Source organism: Arachis stenosperma, chromosome 2 (genome assembly GCF_014773155.1).
Source record: "Arachis stenosperma cultivar V10309 chromosome 2, arast.V10309.gnm1.PFL2, whole genome shotgun sequence".
NCBI lineage: Eukaryota > Viridiplantae > Streptophyta > Magnoliopsida > Fabales > Fabaceae > Arachis > Arachis stenosperma.
Genome location: NC_080378.1, coordinates 114,557,747 through 114,568,150, shown reverse-complemented (window position 1 = coordinate 114,568,150; position 10,404 = coordinate 114,557,747).

The following is a 10,404-nucleotide window of genomic DNA, read 5'->3' as shown; positions in this document are numbered from 1 at the left end:
GAATTTCCAAGTTCAGCATGGATTCAAAAGAAAAGCATGGAAGTAATACGGCCTCTTCCACGCTGAACTTGGAATGATAATAACAGTGGTCCCCAATCTTCTTCCTAAGGCTGCACGCATAGTTTAATTAATTTTGATTAAATTTGTATTTTATTTTAAAATAGGAAAGATATTATTTTAGTTTTAGAAAATAGATTTAAAATTTATTAGGATTAGATATAAAAGGGAAAAGAGACTTCTCTACTCTTCTACCTCATTCCACATTATTCACAATTCACAGTTTAAGAGAATCCTTATTTTTTCTCTGAACCATGAGCAACTAAACCTCCACTGTTAAGGTTAGGAGCTCTGTCTATTGTATGGATTGATACTATTATTTTTCTATTTTAATTCATGTACTGATTTATAATTCAAGAATTATTTTTGTTCTTTATCTTATGAATTTTGGTGGAACGGAAGTATGACCCTTGTTCTAATTGAGTTCTTGTATAACTTGGAAAAGCTCTTTACTTGAACAACAGCTTGAAAACATATTCTCCTAAATTTCTAATTATCTGGACTTAACGGGATACGTGACATATAATCCTCTTATATTTGGGTAATTAGGATTTCTGTGGCATATAAACTAGAATTGAACTTCACCCTCTAATTGAAATTAAGTGACCAAGGAATTGGCGGTTAATGAATTTTAGAGGAGACTAAAAAGGTCTAAGGAATTAGGATTTAGTCACATATAGTTTGCCATGAATTAAATCTTGCATGATTAAAATAGTTAGTAAGAAAAGTCAATCCAGAAAATAGATATCTCTAAAGCCTTAACTATTTCTCCATACATATTTCACAACCTATTTACTGCTTGCTTTATTAATTTTCTGAATTTACTGTTTAATGCAATTGAGACCCAAACGCTCTTTTCTGTTTGTCTAACTAAGTAAATCATTTAACCATTGTTGCTTAGTCCATCAATCCTCGTGGAATCGACTCTCACTCACCTGAGGTATTGCTTGGTACGACCCGATGCACTTGCCGGTTAGTTTGTGGGTTATAAATTCCGCACCAAGTTTTTGGCGCCGTTGCCGGGGATTAATAATGATTAACAACTACTAGTTGTTTGATTGCTTAGATTAGATCATTTTTTCTTTTATTATTTTTTTTAATATTATTAATTTTTATTTTTATTTTTTTTATTTACTTCCTCTTCGTTCATAAACCCCCTCCCCTGTTTGGTCTTTCTTTTTTTCTTTCCTTTTATTATCTAGTTTTAACAAAACAAAAAAATTAAAAAAAAATATAAATAAATAAATAAATAGTATTAATATTTTTCTTAATTTCTAAAATTAAGTTTGGTGTTTCCTAATTAGTCTTATTTTAATTTTTCTTATTTAATTTGCCTAATAATTTCGAAAATTTTTAGTCTTAATTTTGGTAGTAATTTTTGAATTTTAGTGTTTATTTTATTCAATATTTTTATCTCTTGACAAGGTTACCTCACTGGAAATTTTCTGCACTATGACGTAGAGAGTTCCATCCTTTCTTGTCTTCTGTCTGTTCATGTGCAGGAACAGAGACAAAGAACCTCTTTTAGACTTTGATCCTCAACCTGAAAGGACTTTTAGGCGGCGTTTACAACAAGCAAGACTGTACAAGGTTACAGAATCTACTATGGATCATAATAATGCTGTTAATGCCAATATGGTAAATCCGAATGGGAATGAACAACCTAGGAGAGTGCTAGGCTCTTACAATGCTCTTATTGCAGATCTTTATGGAAAAAGCATTGTGGTACCTCCTATAGCTGCAAACAACTTTAAGTTGAAGCCACAATTGGTCACCCTGGTGTAACGAAACTGCCAATATCATGGTCTTTTCCAAGAAGACCAAAATCAATTTATTTCTAATTTTCTGCAGATTTGTGATACTGTGAAATCAAATGGAGTGAACCCTGAAGTGTACAAACTCATGCTCTTCCCGTTTGCTCTGAGAAATAGAGCAAAGCTATGGCTAGATTTTCAACCCAAGAAAAGTTTGGATACTTAGGACAAGGTTGTTACTGGGTTTCTTACTAAATTTTTCCCACCAAAGAAGCTGACTAAGCTTAGGGTGGAGGTTCAGACCTTTAGGCAGAAGGATGGTGAAACTCTTTATGAACCTTGGGAGAGATACAAGCTACTGACTAGGCAATACCCTCCGGATATGTTCTCCAAATGGACCCAACTAGATATCTTTTATGAAGGCTTGGGTGAAATATCCAAGATGTGCTTAGATAATTCTACAGGTGGTTCATTGCACATGAAGAAGACACCGAAAGAAACTATTGAGCTTATTGAGTTGGTTGCTAGCAACCAATATTTATACTCATCTAACAGGAATCCTATGAACTCTGAGGCTCCTCAGAAGAAGGGTGTTACGGAAGTAGAAGCTCTTAATGCTATTCTTGCTCAGAACAAGCTTATGTCTCAGCAAATAAATTTGCTTACTCAGCAGATGGGTGGCATGCAAGTCTCAGCTATCAACACCCAAAATCCACCTCAAGAGGTCCCTTATGACATGACAGGTAATTTTATACAAAATGAGAATTATGATTATGCTCAATCCTCTTCTGAACAGGTCAATTACATGGGGAGTGGTCCTAGAAATCCCAATAATGATCCATATTCTAAGACATACAATCAGGGGTGGAGAAATCACCTAAAATTTGGGTGGAGGGACTAACCTCAGAGACCTCTGAATTTCAACAATAATTCTTAGGGCGGCTTCCAACAGAACAATCACAATAACAACCAGTTTTAGTCATCTCAGCAAGCAACTTCTCATCCCCAGTAGAACAATGATTTGGAAGTAATACTGGCAAGTTTTAGACAGGAAATCAGAGCATCAATCAAGAATTTGGAGATTCATATGGGTCAATTAGCCACAAAGTTAATGAAATTGATCAGAGGACTACTAATAGCCTTCCTGGTAACACCATTCCAAATCCAAGAGAGGAATGCAAGGCTATCACTTTGATAAGTGGACAAGTGGCAAGTACGGAAGCACAAGTTAATGAAGAGCCAGTTGAAAAAGAAGCTACAGAAGAGAAGAAAGAAGAAGTAGAGCATGTCCCTCCAAAGCGTGCAGACAACCCATTCCCAGACTATCTTGACATCTATCCTACATTGCCAAAGGCTCTTGAATACAAGCCTAAAATGCCATATCCTCAGAGACTTCAAAAGGAGACCAAGGACAAGCAGTTTTCAAAGTTCTTGAAAGTCTTCAGAAAGTTACAAATCAATATTTCTTTTGTTGAGGCTTTGGAGCAAATGCCTCTCTATGTCAAATTCATGAAGGAGTTGTTGTCAAAGAAGAAGCCTTTAAAGGGGGATGAAACAGTGGTCTTGACTAAGGAATGTAGTGCCATAATTCAGAATAACTTACTAAAGAAGATGCCAGATCCAAGGAGCTTTCAAATTCCATGTACCATTGGGAGCACAACCTTTGAGAAAGCGTTATGTGATCTGGGAGCAAGCATCAATCTAATGCCCTTGTCTCTGATGAAGAAGTTGCAAATCCAAGAGGCACAACCAACAAGGATAGCATTACAAATAGCAGATAAATCTATAAATCCTGCATATGGATTAGTGGAAAATGTCTTGGTCAAAGTGGGTAAGTTCTTCCTCCCGGCAGATTTTGTGATTCTAGACACAGGAGAGGATGAGAATGCCTCTATAATTCTAGGAATACCATTCTTAGCTACTGGAAGAGGTCTGATTGATGTGGAAGAAGGTGAATTAGTGCTTAGAGTGCATAATGAGCAACTAGTCTTTCATGTCTTCAAAGATATACATTCAGCAGGTGAAGAAGAGAGGTGCATGCAGACTGAGCTTATTGATCCAAACTTTCAAGAACCCCTGATGATACACAACAGAAATTGCAGCTCAAACCTCCTTTGGTGACAACCAATAAAATTCCTCCTAACATCAAACCTAAGTTTGGTGTCAGGAATGTATCATCCACCAAGGCGGAGGTTCCCAAAAAGAAGAAAGTACCCAGGAGATGGAGAAACAAAAAGATTTCTACTGAAGACTTCTCCCCAGAAATGAAAGTGGTGTTGACTAGCAATCCAGTGTGGATTTATATAGTAAACAGAATCCTCTCTTTGGAGCATATTGAGATACTTTATGGAGACACAGGAAAGAAGCTCACAGTGAGGGGTGAAGAGCTGAGCCCCTATAATCCTCCTTCTTAGAGGAGCTGACCGTCAAGCTAGTGACGGTAAAGAAGCGCTTGTCGGGAGATTTCGTATCCTTAGTTATTTTTCCGTTGCGTTGATTATATTATTTGTTTGATTTTTATTGAGTTTTTACTGTTTTCCTTTGTTTTACTTATATTTTGATCATGCATAAATTTTAAAATAGGAACCGGACACTTAGAAAAATTTTGGAACACCCTAAAAAAGGTTGAGTCTGCCAGTTTCACGCTGAACTTGGAATTTTCCAAGTTCAGCGTGGCATACGACGTAACTTGTGTGATTTTGGTTGAATTCCAAGTTCAGCATGGAGAACGACGTAAAGAATAGTAAAAAGGCCAAGGCCCATGCTGAACTTGAAATACCTCAAGTTCAGCGTGGGATTAAAAAAAAAAGAAGAAGAAGAAGAAGAAAGAGTTGGCGCTGAACATGGTGGATAGCGTGGAGCATGCAATCCACACTTCAATTACCTATTCCTCCCCTCCTGATCCCATACAGCTTTCCACTCCCCCCTTCCCTTATATATATATATATATATATATATCCCCATTATATGACACACACATAGGGGTGACAAGTAGGGAAGCCCGCCCCACCCGCCCCGCCCCGCCAGAAGTCCGCCAAATCCGTTCCGCCTAATGAGGCGGTCTCAAAATTCCAATCCGCCCCATTTAATGGTGGGTTGGCGGGTCGGCGGGCTAAGCCCGCCAAATATCTTCTTTTTTTTTACTTTTAACTATTAAATAATATATATAAAGTCATAAAAAAATCTTTCTTGTATTTTATTTTTAACTATTATAATTTTTATATTCACAAACATTAAAGTCTTTAATTTGTAATTATAAATATCTAATAAATATAATTATAAACCAAGATTTCATCCAAAACATAATTATAAATATTGTTCCCAAAGCAAAATAAACATAATCCAAAACATAATTATAAATATTGTCTCTAAAACAAAATAAACATAATCCAAAACACTCAATTTTCATCTTCATTCTCTTGTAAGTTGGGTTGGGGAAAGTTGGATTTTGACAAAAAAAAATGTAAAAATATCCCTTGACAAAAAAATATTAAGCCCGGCGGGGAAGCCCGCCCCACCTCGCCAAAACCCGCGGTTTAAGCGGTGCAGGTTAGGCGGGCTTTTGCTATTTGTCGGTCCTAATTTTTCAACCCAACCCACCTTTTTTGGCGGGTTATGCGGACCGGTCCGACGGGTTTAGGCCCGTTTGCTACCCCCCACACACACACACAAAATTCTATTACTATCCCCCCTTTTATATACACGTATATATCCATTATCCCCCTCCCCCCTTATATATATAAATAAACAAATAACTATATATAAATAAAATAATAATAATAAAAAAAAATAAAAAATGATATATATATTTTAATTATTTTAACCTCTTTTGTTCTTTTATCATTTTATTCATCTTTTATCATAATATTTATTTTTATTCCTCCGCACGTTTTATTCTGTCCCTTCATGCTTTCAGTTCTTCTTTGCTTGAGGACAAGCAAACTCTTAAGTTTGGTGTTGTCGCTTCGCTTGTGAATTTTCTGTTTATTTTAATGACACCGCCAGATGGAGGCAAATCATCTTCACGGAGGAGCACAGCCTGAAGAATGAAACGGACACTAGGATAACTGAGGTGGTTGAATTCCTTTCATTCTATATTCCTTCCCATTCTTACTATATTAGGTTCCAATTTTCTGCTGTTTTGTTTTAGTTATTACATGATCAGACATTATTTCAATTCCTAGGTTCTAGTTTAATTTACTGTCTATTTTGCTATTTGATTTCTTTTTATGATAAAAAAAATAGTATTTTATGTATTGCTCACTGAGCTTAAAAATTAAAAGAAAAGAAAAAAAAAGTGATGTAATGCATGAAAAGAGTGAGTTTATATCTAAGATTAGTCATATTTACTTAATTGTGGTGGTGTTATTTGTAACTCTGAATGAATGACATAAACAGAGCATATTTGAAATTGAATTAAGGGATGTTGATGTATGAGAAACAAGAATTTAGAGAATTATTATGACTTCTCTGAAATAAACAAAAATTTAATCCTTAAAACAAAAGAGACAGCAAAATAAGCATAAAAGCAAGGTCCAAGACTCTGAGCATCAATGATTAGGGAGTCTGAAATAATCAAAAACTCAAAGAGTTATTTTCCTAGTTATATGCTTATGGTATTCTTGTTTCAAGTAACCTTTGAGACAGAATATTTAGAGTCGTGACCAAATGCATTCAGCAGAGTATGCCAAAGGCTTTGAGCACCATTGTCTGGGAGAAACTGAAAGAGCAATTGAAAGAGTTTTCCAGTCAAGTGCTTGTGGTGTTTATGTGTCAAGTAAAACTTGAGACAAAACATTTAAAGTCACGGCTAGGCTCAAGGTGCAAAGCACCAAAAAAAAAGAGAATTAAAGTAAATTTTGTTGTGTTCAAGGATTAAACTAGAGTATAAAGATCAGAGAATTCATAATATGATCCGGATTCTAATTCCGAATGACACTGACATTCCTCTAATTCAAAGGAAAGTGAGATGCCAAAACTATTCAAAGTTACAATGAATAAACCCTATTTAAAGAATAGACTCGAGAATGACTAAACTATCACTTCTCATGCAAATTCACATCTTAATCATGCACTTATTTTGGTTACTTGAGGACAAGCAACAATTCAAGTTTGGTGTTGTGATGCGTGAGCATCTTCTCTATCTTTTCCTAGTGAATTTGTACTTGAATTGCTAAGTTTAATCAAGATTTAATATATTTTAGCCACTATGAATGCTACTTTGAGTCGTGTGCGATTCTGTTTATTTCAGGTGGCATTTTGGACGAATTTCGCAAAGTTTAAGCCAAGGCTAGAGAATGGAGAAAACGAAGAATTGATGCTGTCCACTCTACGCTGAACTTGGAATTTTCCAAGTTCAACGTGGAGCACTAACCCTCCATCCAGTCAAGTTCGACCTTGTCCACACTGAACTTAGGATTTTCCAAGTTCAGTGTGGAATTCACACACTAACCCGAAATCCATGTACTATCCCACGTTGAACTTGGAAATTTCCAAGTTCAGTGTGTAGATTCAAAAGAAAAGAATGGAAGTAATACGGCCTCTTCCACGCTAAACTTGGAAATTTCCAAGTTCAACGTGGATCTTGATAATAACAGTGGTCCCCAATCTTCTTCCAAAGACTGTACGCATAGTTTAATTAATTTTGATTAAATTTGTATTTTATTTTAAAATAGGAAAATATATTATTTTAGTTTTAGAAAATAGATTTAAAATTTATTAGGATTAGATATAAAAGGGAAAAGAGACTTCTCTACTCTTCTACCTCATTCCACATTATTCACAATTCACAGTTTAAGATAATCCTTATTTTCTCTCTGAACCATGAGCAACTAAGCCTCCACTGTTAAGGTTAGGAGCTCTGTCTATTGTATGGATTGATACTATTATTTTTCTATTTTAATTCATGTACTGATTTATAATTCAAGAATTGTTTTCGTTCTTTATCTTATGAATTTGGGTGGAACGGAAGTATGACTCTTGTTCTAATTGAGTTCTTGTATAACTTGGAAAAGCTCTTTACTTGAACAACAGCTTGAAAACATATTCTCCTAAATTTCTAATTATCTGGACTTAACGGGATACGTGACATATAATCCTCTTATATTTGGGTAATTAGGATTTCTGTGGCATATAAAATAGAATTAAACTTCACCCTCTAATTGGAATTAAGTGACCAAAGAATTGGCGGTTGATGAATTTTAGAGGAGACTAAAAAGGTCTAAGGAATTAGGGTTTAGTCACATATAGTTTGCCATGAATTAAATCTTGCATGATTAAAATAGTTAGTAAGAAAAGTCAATCCAGAAAATAGATATCTCTAAAGCCTTAACTGTTTCTCCATACATATTTCACAACCTATTTACTGCTTGCTTTATTAATTTTCTGAATTTACTGTTTAATGCTGATGGTTTATCAGTGGCTAAGAGAAGGGGGTTGAATCTTAGCCCCTTTTTCGCTTAGTAACTCTTGCTGTATTTTAGAACACTTAAGGAGATATTTCTTGTTTTTGTCTCGTGTCTAGTCAAGAGATTTTTTCAATTTGTCTCGTGACCAGCCAGGAGATATTTTTCAGTTTTTTCTCCTATGCAGCAGAATCAGAAATGGAGTAGAAGAGAGAGAAGATCACACCAAGATATATCCTGTTTCAGTTGCTAAATGCAATGCAGCCTACATCCAGTCTCCATCATAACAATGATGGAATTTCACTATAATCATCTTTGATTACAAACACCAATTCTTCCTAGGAACTACCCTTCCTATCTGGGACAAGTTCAGAATCTATCCCCAATCCTGAACTTGACTTGGTCACTGCCAAGCTTCCAATTGCAAAGTGCTAACCCAACTTGCAAGGGGATTCCCACAGAATCATGAAACACAACACAGATGTACAAAGGACCTCTAAGAACATCTATGGATTTTTTCTTTTAATTTTGCACACTCTGCCTTTTTCCGCTCTATGTCTTTTTCATACAAACCTCACTGTTTACCTTTTTTTCATGAGACTCAAGACAGACAAAATTAAACAGAAAAATTACAAAATGAAAACATTTAAGGAGAAGAACTTCTGTTAGCTTAGGTAGCTATGAGAACTCTGTGTCTTGCACTCTCACTCCTTGCTTCAAGCCCTGGCTGTTCTCCTTTATTTATAGAAGGGGAAGCCTCCACGGTTGAAACCAATGAACTAAGCTAAACTTCTTCTTCATGCAAAACCGGTTCGGCCAGAGAGAGAGGAGAGGAAACTAAATGCTATAACCAACATGCGATTACGTCTGAGTCTTTCCTTTACACCAAGATTCATCAATCCAAGCCATCCCTCTTGACTTGAACTCCAAGAAGGACTCCTAGCCCTTGATGCTTCTTGATGCATGACAGCTCCTCCTGCTCCACTTTTGCTTCCTCCTTCACGTAGCCTCCCTAGCTACCTTCTGTGATGGGTGAACACAAAAGCAGAGACGAGCCATGCCTTTGAGATCTTCTTCCTCTGACCGATATCTTCTTCTTCCATTTTTGGTATGGAGAGCATGAGCTTACTTCACCAAATCTTACCTTATTTTGGTGAAGATCTCAACCACAACATACTTTTTGTTTTCTTTTTCTTGCTATCATTGCAATGGTCTTGTAACTTGCTTCTTCTTCTTTCAGGTAGCTTGCTATAGCTTCCATAGTTTCCTGAGAAGTGACCGAAAGAGAAGAGAGAGTAGAAAGAGAAAATTTGAACAATAATCAATGTAACAAAGAGAGAGAATTAGAGTGAATTAAGTTTCCCACTTTTCTTTGCTGAGTAGCGTGCCTCATTAAGGCAATCAATCAAATCAAATGCAATTTCTCTTTCATGGTTCCAATGCAAGTTAATTCAAGTTAATTGAATTTGAAATCTACCACTACTTGAAAGTGTGATCCGTTGGAAGCATTCCTTGCTTTCTTTCATTATTGGTTTCAACCCAAGCTTTAGTCTTGGTAGCAAAAATTTAAATGGGCTAGTAATAATAACTCAATCTAGCCCAATCAAGGATAATAATAATTCAGCCACACTTCTTTAAATATTTTTTGAACCAATGCTGAATGTAAGATTCATATTTGGACTTGCAGCAATTTTTCTTTTCTTTTCGGCCCAACAGAAATCTGCACCAACAAAATTATTAAATTAGCAATTGTAAATATGAAGATCTAATTAATAATTTTGCAATTAATTATGTTAATAATGTTTGATCATCATCAATTTAAATTAGAGTTTTCCAAACTCTACAAATGCAATTGAGACCCAAACGCTTTTTTCTGTTTGTCTAACTAAGTAAATCATTTAACCATTGTTGCTTAGTCCATCAATTCTCGTGGGATCGACCCTCACTCACTTGAGGTATTGCTTGGTACGACCCGATACACTTGTCAGTTAGTTTGTGGGTTATAAATTCCGTACCACTTCCATGCCTCTTACATATTAGTATGAAGCTGTGATTTGTGCTACCTTTCTCATTAATAGACTTCCATCATTGAATCTGTCAAATAAATCCCCTTATGAACTTTTTTCAAATAAACCAGATTATTATATACTAATAGTCTTTAGTTGTGCATGTTATCCTTGGATTAGGCC